Source organism: Magnolia sinica, chromosome 10 (assembly GCF_029962835.1).
Source record: "Magnolia sinica isolate HGM2019 chromosome 10, MsV1, whole genome shotgun sequence".
Classification (NCBI taxonomy): domain Eukaryota; kingdom Viridiplantae; phylum Streptophyta; class Magnoliopsida; order Magnoliales; family Magnoliaceae; genus Magnolia; species Magnolia sinica.
The window spans coordinates 25,633,280-25,648,335 of NC_080582.1; positions in this window are offsets into that span (position 1 = coordinate 25,633,280).

Genomic DNA, 15,056 nt, shown 5'->3' on the forward strand with positions numbered 1-15,056 from the left:
ACTAATATAATTGTTGGATAATAAAGACAACACTATTACAATCTGGTCCATCAAGTCCACTAGTATCAGATCGCAGCAACCATTACAACATTTAATCTAAGTGAAGTAAGACAAAGCGCGGTCACAAATATTACTAGTCTTAACGACATAGAACAAGAACTAAAAAGTGTGGTATAAGGATTACACATGTAGTGTAATGATATGTGTCTATCCTTAAAAGGTCAATGAGCTTTCAAATGTCTCTAATGAGACACGACTTTAGTTCTGCTTACTCAAAATAAATTGCACATATATAAAGAGAAATAGAAATTAAATTTATATCAGAATCATCAAAACTTTATCAATGAGATTTCTTCAATGTCTATGAAAATAAAACATGCTTAACTCTTACTAATTGAATATATCTGTGGGATCAACGATTTCCATGGATATGCTCCAATCAACGATTCCCATGGATATGCTTCAATCATCTGCTCCAATCATCTCTTAAAATGGAACCCTTCAGTGAACAGATCTGCGATCATCTGCTTAGTACTAATGATCTCTACAAACACTAGATGATTTTGGATTCTTTCCTTTACAACAAGATATTTGATGTTGATATGCCTCAACCTTAATGAATACTTGTTATTAGTAGAGTAAAAAAATCATAGTTGAGTTATCAAAATAGATTCTCAATGGTTTCAGGATATGCTCCAATACCCACAAACTTGAGAAGAAACGTTATAAACATAATGCTTGATTAGATGCTTTATACAAGTAATGAACTCAACTTTCATGGTGATGCTGTCAATCCTACCGTCAAATCCAATGTTTGATCATTGATTCAGTTGAGGGCAGCCGCATCTTTGAGGGCTAGGGTTCCAGCCCTTTGCTGCTTGAGTGTCATGGGTTTTTCTTTTTGGGGTTTTGCATTGATTTAAGGTTGATAGTTTTTTTCTTCTTTTTTTTAGCTCCTGTGAGTACATGAGGGTCATGCCCAAGTTTGGCTGATCCTATCTTAAGGGCCCACATCTGGGCACAACACTCGTTTTTCTTTTTTTCTTTAGACAGGATTGTAAGTTATTGGTTTCAGATGCTCCCTGTCCAGAAGGTTCAGATCAAAACTATTCATTCTATACATATGACCGCCTTTAATTCGGATTGTTCGTTAGATGGACAATTTAGGGTCCAAATTGAATTATATGGACCCTTTAATCAGATCATGGTTGTTTATCTATGAGGATCATAAAGGATAACCTAATTGTCCATTTAAATAGATTAATCATCCATCTTGTGAACATTTTGTCTAGATTGCGAATCTTATGAATGATGTACAGATCATTCAGATATAGCCTTAATCAGGCCTAGTTATGAGCCCATTACCCATTCTTCAGAAGCTGACAAGGAATGTTGAAATAAAAAGTGAAATCTAACCGCCTATTTTACTATATGAATTTTTAATTTTTAATGGTTAATTCCAACTACTTACTAGGCCAAATCAAACTATTTGATTCATGATCCGTTGACGGCAGGATTAAAATCGCAATCCTAAGTCCAAATACATGGATTGAATTTAGTTGTGTTAGCCACCATAGTGACCTCAATCAGTGAAAATTTTCATGAATTCAGACTTGTAATATTGAGATTCGGTCAAATGGATTACATGCAGTTGCGTTTATGTCCAATGAAAATGGTGACGAAATTTGGCAGGGGCATATACAAGGTGGAGTAAAGGTGCTAGTAATGTAAAACTGAAAGACTCATCTTACCTGTAGGTGTTGAGTGTCTCAGATTTACATACTTGGCATCGCTTAGCTTCATGTTATGACTACCTCCCACAGGAGGAGTGATGATGATGTGACCAATTTTCTTCAAGATGGAATGATTGGGCCCATCATTATCCTGGACAGTTTAATTGAAGGCCTCAATTAATTGAATTGATAAATTTTGCCTGATATTTAGTTTTAATTCATGAATTATTTTAAGTAAACAATCTATTAATTTGAGTATATGCTGTAATCAGTTACAATTCCAACTCAAACGCATCATGTTCCTGCCCTAATTGGGTTAAATTATGTTCAATGGAAGGAATCAATAGAAATTATCCTGGGTTGCTTGCAGTTAGACCTTGCCTTGGAAAAACCAAAACCTTCAATACCATTTGAAAATGCCACCGAGTTAAAGGTAAATCATTACGAGGCATGGTCCATATCCAATAATATATGTGTTAAAATCATAAAGCACTTGATTTCTGAGGCAATGACGGGTGTCATGCCTAATGTAGATAAGGCCAAAGTTTTCTCGACCCAAATGGAAAACTGATTTAAGAAATTGGATAAGGTGGAAGTGGGTTTCTTACTGAATAAATTAACTCATCCATCCTATAACAGAAAAGGAAACATTCATAAATATATTGTAGAGTAAATCGAAGTGGTTTCTAAGATTCGCTCTTTGTGCCTGGAAATTAAATATGACCAACTGGTTCACTTAGTCATGAACAACTTACCCCCCACCCAATACAATGCATTCCTAGTGAACTATAATACTCTAAAAGTTAAATGGACGTTAGATGAACTGAGTTCTTAGTGTGTCCAAGAGGAAGATATGATCAAGACATTAAGCAGGGCACAAAATGTTAATCTAATAACCTCAGGACATGGACATGGACATAATGGGAAGATAAAAAGGAAACAATGTTCTAATAAAGTATTCTCAGGTCCTCTGGCTGAAAATCATGAAAATCAACCTAGGAATGGATCGAGCAACGAGCGAGATAATAACAATAATTGCTTCTTCTCCAAGAAGTCGGGCCATCAGAAGAAAGGTTGCATAAAATACAAACAGTGACTCATAAAGATATGTAATAATACTATCATGGTATATTTTAAATCCAATGTAACTGATGTGTCGGTAGATTCTTGGTGGATAGATTCGGAACAACTATTCACATATGTACTTTTATATATGACTTGTTACAGAGTATGCCACCAATTAATGTAAAACGTTCAGTATATGTAGGGAATTGCATTAAAGTTGATGTACAAGCAGTCGGAGTCTGTAAGATTAGGTTACGGTTAGGTCATTTATTAGATATAATAGATACATTTTGTGTGCCTTCTATAAGGCCTAATATGATCTTTATTTTTTGTTTTGATAAATTAGGTTTTATTTTTTTGTCAAATTAAAAACAAAGATTAGGTATTTACTTTGATTCAATTATTGTAGCATTGGCTCTATGGTGAATAACCTATACCAATTAGACTTAAATGCCTCACACATCTATAATGTGAGGCATAAGCAATTATAAAATGTATGTTAATTGTATTAAAGGTAAACAAACTAGAACCAGAAAGAATGGTACAACAAGGAGTGTAGAAATCTTAGACGCAATACACACGGACATTTGTGGGGCCATTCCCTTCAGCATCCTAGAGTGAATATAAATATTTTATTACCTTTATAGATGACTACTTTCATTTTGGGTACCTTTTTCTTATCAATGAAAAATCAGATGCCCTAGATGCCTTTAAAAAATATATATAAGGCTGAAGTTGAAAATCAATTTGATAAGAAGATTAAGATTGTCAGGTTTGACCGTGGCAGTGAATACTATGACAAATATGAAAAATCACGTCGCAATCAAGGACCCTTCGCTAGATACCTAAAAGATTATGGCATTGTCACCCAGTATACCATACTTGGGACTTCTGAGAATAATAAAGTGGTTAAAAGATGCAATCACACCCTTATGGATATGGTGCGTAGCATGATAAGTAATTCGACATTAAAAGAATCTCTATAGGGTGATGCGATCAAAACAGCAGTTTATATCCCAAGGGTTTAATGGTGAACGTTCAAACCCATTGTTTTCTATAATGTGGTCCACCTAATCCTATATTTGTCTTTGATATATATATATATATATATATATATATATATATATATATATATATATATATATATATATATATATATATATATATATATATATATGTTTGAGAATGTTCTACTGAGGCTAAAGTTTATAACTTACAGAAAGAAAGGTCGAACCCAAAACCATAAATTGTTTATTTATAAGATACTTGGAAAGGTAAAAAGGTTATCGATTATATTGTCCTTCTCGCTCCATAAGGATAATTGAGATTGAGAATGTTAAATTCATTGAAGATACTGAAAATAGTAAGAGTGCGAACATTTGGAATTTTGTATTCAAGGAAGAAAGGACCGTGACTCCGGTCACAGTCATTCTGGACCACATTGGTATAAATCCTGTAGTTGAGCGCTTATAATCACTACAGATCATCACGATGAACATCCTATACAACCCACTAATGAAGGAAATCAAAATCACACTCAAGAGGGTGAGCAATTGAAAAGATTTGAAAGAGAAAGGAGGCATGCGATTCTAAACGATTACATTGTATATCTACATGAGCACAAGTTTTACAAAAGAGTGAAAAATAATACTGAATCATTTACGCAAGCCAAACAAAGTGCTAACCATTCTCGTTGAATTGATGCTATGAAAGATGAGTTAAAATCCATGAACGACAATAAAGTGACCCTAAGGAATAAAGTCGATTGGTTGTAAATAGGTATTCAAAATCAAATAAACTCCAAAGGTAATATCAAAAGATATAAAGTCAGACTTATTGACAAAGGTTTAACCAACGTAAAGGCATTGATTTTAGGGAGATATTCTCACCAGTATTTGAAATTGTAGTAATGAGCCGCAATGCGTCTAAGTACGGAATGTGGCGAAGCTATAAAATGTAGACTAAATCTTAGAGGGGAGTGGGGGGTGATTAGGACCAATTAAAAATTATGTCAGTTTAAAATTCTGATTGCCTAACTTTAAACTAATTTGCAACTTAAATTAAGAAAGGCAATATAACTCTAAAGGCTTTCAAGCCAATAGAGGGTTCAATCACATAGACTACACTAGATATGCAAGTTAAGTAACTACCCTATATAAGATAGTGTATATGTGTGTGTGGGATGTGATTTCAGTCAAACCTAAACATTCATCTAATTATGCATCATATTTAAACATTTAAGACACATAAGTATAATTAAATAAATTTGTAAATAGCAATCCCGAACACGATCATATATAGTGGTTCGACTACGTGCCTACTCCACTCCCGGTGGACAGACTCAACCCATGAGTGTACCGGATTTCACTATCGGAGGTTTCAAATCAGGTTCACTTCAAACTTTTACTGTCATATATAAGGACTCTACAATTTATCCCCTACACCTGAGCAAAGGTCCTGATCCCGAATCTGACAATTTAAGCCACATAGGCCAAAGTCCTAATCCCGAACCTAAGATTTATGCTCTTTACAAGAGGAAGGGTCCTACTCCCGAACCCAACAATTTAGGCCACACAGGCCAAGGTCCTAATCCTAAAACTAAGATTTATGCTCTACTCAAGATCAAGGGTCCTACTCTCGGACCCAATAATTTAGGCCACATAGGCCAAGGTCATAATCCCGAACCTAAGATTTATGCTCTACTCAAGAGCAAGGGTCTTACTCCCGAACCTAATAATTTAGGCCACATAGGATAAGGTCCTAATCTTGAACATAAGAGTTTTGCTCTACTCAAGAGAAATGGTTCTACTCCTTAACTTAACAATTTAGGTCACACAGGCCAATATCTTAATCATGAACCTAGTCGAGTTTGTGAATAGCAAACTCTTAGCCCCAATCCTTCATAAGGAAGGATTCTAACATTTAGATTCTTAATAATGACACTTACTTGTCAGATTGAGTCCCTTTTTATAGCACCTCTTAGGTTTCTTGATCTCCGCTCTCTTATGCTTCAATCAACTCCCCAATGCTCCCCCGATCATGTTGCCACTGTTTCACCAAGGCTTCAGCTCCACGATTAATGTCCTTGCATTTGATTCTTCTTTAAGATGACCAAGGTGATGAGAGTGTGTTGAATCTCCTAGAAGTAATGGAAAGTTGTTTATCTTAGGTAATTCAACCAATGGACACTCTAGAGTATCATAGAGACTATAGATATATCTATAAGGTTAGTCTCAATACTCTAGAAAAGGCATGAGATCAAGTTCTTCCTTAATAGAAGCATGGAATGCTTATTAAGTGATGAATCACAAGGAAGAGGACATGAATCTCAATGGAAAAGAGTTATAGGCTATAGATTAGGCTTGGGATGCACTAGAGTCTCTAAAATGCCTTAATTCATAAATTCCACAAACTTCTGAGTCCTATATTTATAAAGAAAAGGTCCCAACGGATATAAAACGGCAGTTTTTTGGTGGCACCGAATTAAATCTTGAAGTTACTGGATGAAAATTGTCACTTTCGGTGGCATCTTCGATGGCACATTCTGCTACCTAAATTGGACAGATTTTCCTGCTTAAGTTTTTTGTCCTTTAAATCTTCAACAACTTCATTCTTCCTTAAGCCAACTCTAGAATGATGGAAAATATGAACTTATAATGGCTTGAATAGATGATCTAAGTGGGCTTTGCTATTTGGGTCCAAATCATCTAGGTTAAGGAGTTGTTTTGGGACAAGGGTTAAGATCAGCAAGGCCACCTGTTTACCTGTTCTTACCGCCTTGATGCTTCCGCTCCACTGTGTCTTCGGTCTTCACATTCTAAGGGCTCAACCGACTTTATGACACAACGATTTACGTGATTGACAAACCAGGGTGCAAAAATGAGTGCACTAACAGTATCTATGAAAGACTCATAGGATCATAATGGCTCTTTTGGCTCATATGGATTTGGAGGTACATTGAATGGATGTAATGCTGAATTTCTCAATGGGGATGTAAACGAGAACATATATATGTTGCAGCCTGGAAGTTTTGTAGCAAATGGCTTAGAATATATGATTTGTGAACTAAAAAAATTCATCTATAGGTTGAAACAGGCATCACGACAATGGTATTTGAAGTTTTATAAAGTGATTTTCTTTTATATTTTTTGTAGAAAAAACTGAAGATGAATTTTATACATTAAAATCAGTAAGAGTAAGTTCACCATATTGGTTTTGTATGTTGATGATATTTTGTTGGCTAATAGTGACACAAGAATGTTGAGTGATACCAAGAAATTCTCATCTCAAAGGTTTGAGATGAATTATCTTGGTGATGCCTCTTATGTGATCGACATTGAGATACGATGTAACGGATTACGTAGACTGCTTAGCTTGTCACAGAGAGCCTTTATTGGTAGGGTACTCAAAAGGTATAACATGCAAAACTATGCTCCTGGACAATTACCAATTGTAAAGGGTGATAAATTCGGCCACTTCCAGTGTCGTAAGAATGATTTGAAAAATAATCGAATGAAGGATTTTTCATACGCGTCAGTAATAGGAAGCATCATATATGCTTAAATCTGCATGCGATTGGATATTTCCTTTACAATTAGAATGTTGGACAAATATCTATATAATCTAGGAATGTAACATTAGATAGCTGCAAAGAAAGTGTTGTGCTACCTACAAAAAACAAAGGACTTCAAACTCAAATACAGAAAGTATGATCATTTAGAGTTGGTTGGATACTCAGCGCAAATTATGCTGGCTGCATTGATATAAAAAAGTCCACCTCAGGTAATATCTTTATAATGGTTAATGGGGCTGTCTTAGAAATGCGCGAAAGAGTCGACCACAACCTCATCCACCATGGAAGTTGAGTTTATTGCTTGTCATGAGGCATCCAATCTGGCATTGTGGTTACAACGTTTCTTCTCAGGTTTGCGGATACTAAAGCATATTTGAAACCATTAAAAATATTTTGCGATAATTCAGTTGTGATTTTCTTCTCTGGTAACAACAAGCATTCATCAATGTCGAAGTATATCGACATCAAGTATCTTATTGTGAAGGAAATATTTCAAAATCATCTAGTGTTTGTGGAATTAATCGACACTAAGCAAATGATTGCATATCAGCTCATTAAAGGGTTTCGCATCATACCATTTTAGGAGCATGTAATACCCATGGGAATCATTGATCCCATAGATATATTCAGTTAGTGGGAGTTGGCCGTGTTTTATTTCATAGATGTTGAAGATATCTCATTTGATAAACTTTTAATGATTCTAATATAAAATTAATTTCTGCTTCTCTATATATATGTGAAATTGGTTCAAAGTAAGAGGACTAAAGGCGTGTCTCATTGGAGACATTTGAAAGCTCCCGGACCTTTTAAATATAGACAAATATAATCACACTATAGGTGTAATCCTTATACAACACTTCTTAGTTTCTAATCTACGTCGTCAAGACTAGTAGTATTTTTTATCTCGCTTAGTCTTAGTTTGCTTAGATTAAATATTGTGATGTCTACCGCGATCCAGTACTAGTGGTCTTAATGGACCAAATTGTAATAGCGCTGCTCGTATTATCCAACAATTACATTAGTTAACGATTTGGATGCTTTCTTCAAAATTAAAACATGTTTTTCAAAAAGTTTTTCAAAGATTAATCATTAACATTGATTAATGTGGTGCAAGTGAGAGAATATAAGAATTCTATAATGTGAGCCTTATTGATCAACGATTTGTATTACCTTAGGGGGTGGATAGTGTGATCAGAGTACCGGTGGACTCCACTAAGTTGTGATTCATTTAAAATAGTGTAAAGGATGATGTGCTATAAATGTGTTGCACACACAATGTTCTATTTGAACTAAGATTACCAAATTCATATGGTACCTTGGGGAGAGGAGTTTCGATGGGTTCCAAACTCCTCAACTCTCTAAGATATATAAATAAGGTTGGGTCTTCAAGCCTACATACAACATAAGCTTTAATTTCCATCCTAGTGCTTATTTAAGGGTGTAAAGTGCGGAAGACTACAACATCAAGCCTATAGCAATGGCGTCCTAATTAGGTACCCGATGTATATTTAGTTTATTTGATCTCTATACTCAAATCATACAAGGTCCTTTGCAATTTCACATTAAGTCACGGTAAATCCACTTCATCCATTGGGTATGATTTTAGATGTTAGTCAATCGACCAAAAATTAGCCAGATTCACTCTATCCATTAGTTACATGGTGTCAAGACTTTATGAGGCTCCCTGTGATGGATAATGTTTCATCCACACCGACCATCTGGCTTGCCACCTAATTTTAGGGCAAGAGCCTAAAATCAAAGCATAAACAAAACTCAAGTAAACCACACTATGTGAATAGTGGGAATCTAACGAGCATACTGTTGAAACCTTATTGAAGGCCACGAGTTTTAGATGAAGCTGATGTTTGTGTTTTTTCCATATCCAAATCTCAAAGGGACCACACCACAATAAACAGTGGGGATAGCAATGTCCACCGTTGAAACCTTCATAGGGACCACGTTGTTAGCTATTTGTCATCCAACCTGCTTATAAGTTCTCCCATAAACTGTAGGTACAAATATCATTCCAATATAACACTTCTTTGGGCCCATGTATTTTCCAATGCTTGCCTTTCAATCCTTGATGTTTCATGTGGTGTGGCACAGTTTTGGAGATGCTTGATTTTTCCACTCTTTTTATATTTTGATCTTTAGAAACTGATGAATCTAGTGGATTTATTTCAGGCTTCTCTTGTGGTCGCGGCAATGCAATTAGCATTGGCTTAAAATACCATGAGAAAAGAATATATATTTTTTCTCTTCTGCAGCTTGCCTTTAGGGTTACTAACCAAAACACATCCGCTTTTAAAATAGTTAAACTAGCTCACATAGCTTTTGCCTCATTACTCAACAAAACGCCCGCATCGTACGCCCATTGAAGAATGTAATTTCTAAAAGGTCAGATTGGTTAAAATTAACCCGGTTCCAACCCGTCAGGTCACGTGCTAAAGTTCTATAGGGCTCATCATGATGAATGTGTTACATCGACCCTGTTCATCTATTTTATGAGATTATTTTTGAGATTATTTTAGGGCATGAACCAAAAACTTAGGTAGGACATATCTTAAATGGACCACACTACGTGAAGCAATGATATGGAACGCCTATCATTTAAAACTTTTTGGGAGTTACATAAGTTTTGGACTGAGTTAATATTTTTCTTTTCTCCTCCTTTTAGATATGTGTGACCTTATGAACAGGTTGGATGGCCATAAATTATCACGGTGGTACTCGGCAAGTTTCAATTGTAAGTGTCATTGTCCCACTGCTTTCTATGATGTGTCCACTTTAACTTTATTTCTACCTCATTTTTTAGCCCATCCCTTAAAATGATCTGGCAAAATAGATGGACGGGGTGGATATAATACATTTATCGTGTTGTGAATTTTTCAATGGTCGGCATTCAATCCCTCATGTTTCGTGTCGTGTGGCCCAGTTGACCTTCCCATCTACCCTTTTTTTTTTTGTTAACTTCTATAGTGAGATGAGACAACCGATGTACGTGGCATATCTCTAGTAAGAGTTTGGATCCTCAGTTGCTATCATATTCATTTATTGGGAAACTAATTGAAAAGTACATGTATTATAATAATGTAAAGATATTGCATGGTAAAGATCTCCAAATATACTTGGAGTGCTTTTTATAGAATCATAGTTGACAAAGAACAGTTGAGAGAAATTCAAAAGCAAACTAAACAATCGACTAAGCGGCTAATAGCCATCCAGGAGGTCTAGCGAGCAACCGATAGTTATTCGAGAGGTTGGTCAAGCAGTCGATGGCCATCTAGGAGATCGAGCAAGCAGTCTATAGTCATCCAAGAGGTCGGTCAAGCGGCCGATGACCATCTAAGAGATCGACCAAGTGGCCGATAGTTATTTAGAAGGCAAGCCAAGTGGTCGATGGTTGTCCAGGAGCTCAATCAAGCAAAAAATGGTCATATAGGAGCTCAATTGAGTAATCGAGCAAAATGAGATCGAGTCAGGAAGAGGCCTAGAGTAGTTACTGGGACAGGTGGTAAGAAAGTCTCCAAAAAGTGTGTGGTGCTAAACGGTTGACAACTGTTAAAACGTGGGAAGCATCCAGAAGGCAGTAGTGTTGAACGGGTATAACAAACGTTAAAACGTGGGAATGATCCAAATAGCCGGATTAAAGTTATAAATAGAAGAGGAATGTAAGCGGAAAGTTTCGTCTCCTACCAACCCAAACAAAACAAGCAAATTATCATTTCAATTACCAGTGAATTTACATTCCGTAGTGTAATACTTTACTTTTCCTGTCAAGCAAATTACATTTCTTGGTGTAATCTTTTACTTTCAGCCTGTTGGTTACATTATGTAGTGTAATCCGTAGCGGTAATTAAGTAACTGGTAAATTTAGTTGTAATTTGAATTAAGGCTTGCACGCTAGATTCAGTTCATCACTTGAAAAGGTGTTTTGCAGTTGCTCTTCGCGACCGACTGAATCGAAAAGTCCTTTTGTACAGAAGGCGATGGTGCAACCCATCATCAGAGGATGAACCTCACTCCCTGAATATCGCTTGATCTTGTTTACACATTGAGCGAGTGGCTGGATAGGTAACCAATCTCATCAAATCTTGGTTATACACTATGTGTCTACCTATCTTGGTACTTAGGGTTATAGTTGTTTGGTTTGAATTGAAGCCATAATTTCAATTTTGGCATCCCCACACACGTACAACCCGAAACTAAATAAGCAACGCACAAATATTTTTTAGCAAGCCCGATGGAGCCCTAAAAAAAAAAACTACTTGGGGTCATTGTTGTTTGATTTGAATTGAAGTTGCAATTTCAATTCTGGCACGCCCACGAACTTAGTGTAAAAAACAACCATTAAACAGTTTTTGGCACATCTTGGTGGAACGCCATAACATGAGTCGGTATGGAAGTAATGAGAAAGTGAGATGGCCAACAGGTCTTTTCGAGATAACGATGACTTGGCTATGTGATATGAAAATGGCGAATTGGTATATAGAAGGGAAGTTACAAGCTCAATCCAAGTAGTTACGAATTCAGGCCGAGACCATTAATACATGGATGGTCAACCAGGCCAGAAGCCTGAATATGATGTTTTCTAAAAAAATACTTACTATGTGTAACACCTCGTACTTTCCAGTATTCGAGTGTTACCATAAAGATCTAAATTAGTTTTCACGTGTATGACAGTACACGTGACTCACCTTACACATCATCATCGAGTGACCTACAACCTGTCCATCTCGACTAATAGGTACAGTCTTCATTCATATATAAAGCCATCTATTCGATTGATTTTCAAAGTAGTTCAGAAACGTCTATTTTAGGATCTCAACCACTTCGATAGATGAATCAAACCATTCAGTAGTCATATAATATTTAATAAGTATATTTATTTTATTTATTATATTTTACACAAATATAGATCAGAAAAATTATAGATGTGTCTTGATAAATTACTATCATATAGAAGTGTATGAAAATAATATTATATTAACTAAACATAATGAATAATAATTTTACAATATATAACTGAATTATGAATATTAATGTAGTGTTGAATATTTTTATAAACATGTATACAAAAAATTATTAGATATTTGAATAAAATTTTATATTATGTAACAATGTGATTTTAAATAGGATATTGTACAATTTCCAAATTCATATATATGTATAATATGAGACTGTATATTATGAACTATATATTAATAAATAGGAGATCAATGGCATGCATGTAGTACTATGTTAATATTAAAATTATATTTTATGTGTGTATGAGACTTTAACCAATTGGAAAGGGCAATGTTGTACCGTATTCTTGACCGTTCTTGGGAACCCAATTGGAAAGGACATGTGTTATAGCAATGAAAAGATATTGTAGGTTAAAGATCTGTAAGGATGCTTAGAGTGCTTTTTGCGGAATCACAACTGACAAAATAACAAGATCAGTAGCAGTTAGTAGGAGTTCAAAAGCAAACCAAGCAATCGACCATGAGGCCGATAGCCATCCAAGATGCTAAGCAAATAGCCGATAGTCATCCATGAGGTTGGTCAAGAGGCTGATGGCCATCCAGGAGGTTGACCAAGTGGTTGATAGTCATCCAGAAGGCAAACCAAGTGACCGATGGTCGTCTAGGAGTTCGATCATGTGGTAGATGGTCATCAAAGAGCTCGATCGAGTGGCCGACTAAAATACGATCGAGTCAACAAGGATGCCTATAGTGGTTATTGAGACTATAGTGGTTATTAAGACAGGTGGCAAGAAAGTTTCCAAAAGATTGTGTAGTATTAAACTGTTACTAACAACTAGGGGTGTACACGGGTCGGGCCGAGTCAAACTGCGCTCAACCCGGCCAGGCCCGTTCAGCAGCCGCACCAGGCTCGACCCGGTCACGGGGCCAACATCTCCAGCCCGAACCCAGCTTGGCCGCAATCGGGTGAGTTCGGCCTAACATCCACTAGTCACAAGATTCATAAACAAAACTAACTATAATGTGATGGCCTTGCACTAAAAATCTAATAAATGAAATTTTTTAATCATTCATCTGTTTGGCAAGTGGATGGACAAGCCTAGTTTTATCTTCATAGTTAAAGCCTATTGTCTAAAGACTTGATGACCTATGGTCTAATTGAAGTTATGGCCTTTGATAGAGTGGAGTGGCAGGAAAGGATTCATGTAGCCGAACCCAAGTCGTTGGGATAAGGCTTAGATGATGATGAGTTCAGCTAGTTATCTTCCTGTTTAGGAGAGTTTGGTCTAAATTTTGGGGTTCCATTTTCTTGATGGGTACATCTTCTAATAGATTGGATGGTAGATACAAAACATGGTGGTCCCCACACGCAATCAGAAAGGTTTTAGTGATGGTCCTTCCCATCCCAAATGCTCCTATGTTTGGCCCATCAGATTTTAGATTCACAAAAAAATAAAAATAAAAATAAAAATCTTAATTTCTAGTTGGGACTGTTATCTACAGGATGAAGAATGCTAATACACATGTTGCACCATAGAAGTGCTAGGCAGCTCCCCTCAAATGATACACATTGCAAAACGTGTAGTGAATGGGAGTGTTGATCTGGTGGGCCTACATCTGTACATGCCATATCACAAAAATGGAGATTAGACCATGTTAGCCATCCAATCAGTGGCCTGCAAAGGAATGGTCAGAGTAACAATCAACCTTCAACCAACAAAACTAAACAATTTGTTGGCCTATAGACATCTAAGTGGTGGCCCACCTTATCAACAGTCCTTATCATGATTCATGACTCATGATTGCCACATTTACTGTGAGGAGGGAGTTGCATAGAAGTTCCATGATGCAAGCTGCATTGCATAAAACATTTCTCATGCTAGATTTCTATGTGCACCATGTCATGGAACTGTGCAAGAGAAAACCACGTGCATATAGTTAATACTATGCCATCTCATGGATTTGTTCTTTTAATAGATGAAAATCAAATAAATGGCCATGATTTTGTCAAATCTATTGTGAGCAGCGATTTGCATAGATCTTTGAGGACGAGATCTGCATGTTAGCATTTGTGATGACCTCTGGATAATCTCTATGACAGATAAATAAAAAGATTTAAGAAAAAAAGGAAAAAGATAAATCATTCATTAATTGGGCTTCACCTTGGATTGGTACTCTAGTGGTTGCACGGACGAACGAGCAGAGAAAGGCGGACGACCTTTGGTGGTTGCACGGACAGACGAGTAGAGAGAGGTGGATGGCCTCTAGTGGTTGCACGGATGGAGGAGCAGAGAGAGGACCGTGGCTAGCTTTATAGGTTGGAATGGTAGTGGAGAGACTCCTATCCTCACTGACGCCTCCACACCTCTCAAACGAGAGAGAGAGAGAGAGAGAGAGAGAGAGAGAGAGAGAGAGAGAGAGAGAGATTAGAGAGGTGGAGAGCCGAGAGGGAGGAGAGAGATTGAGAGAGAGAGAGAGAGAGAGAGAGATTTGGTGGGGTTGGGCAGGGAGAGAGCGAGCAGGGGAGGAGAGGGTTTGGTGGGGACGGTAGGGTCGGGCGTTTTCAGCAAAAGGGGAAAGTGGAAAGGGATAGGTTTATTTATTTATTTATTTAACAGGTATATATACCTAAAGGCGGGTTGAGTCGGGTCGAGCCGAGTTGGGTCGGGTCGAGTCGGGTTTCGGAACGAGTCAGGCCGAACTGGGGCATATCCGAAC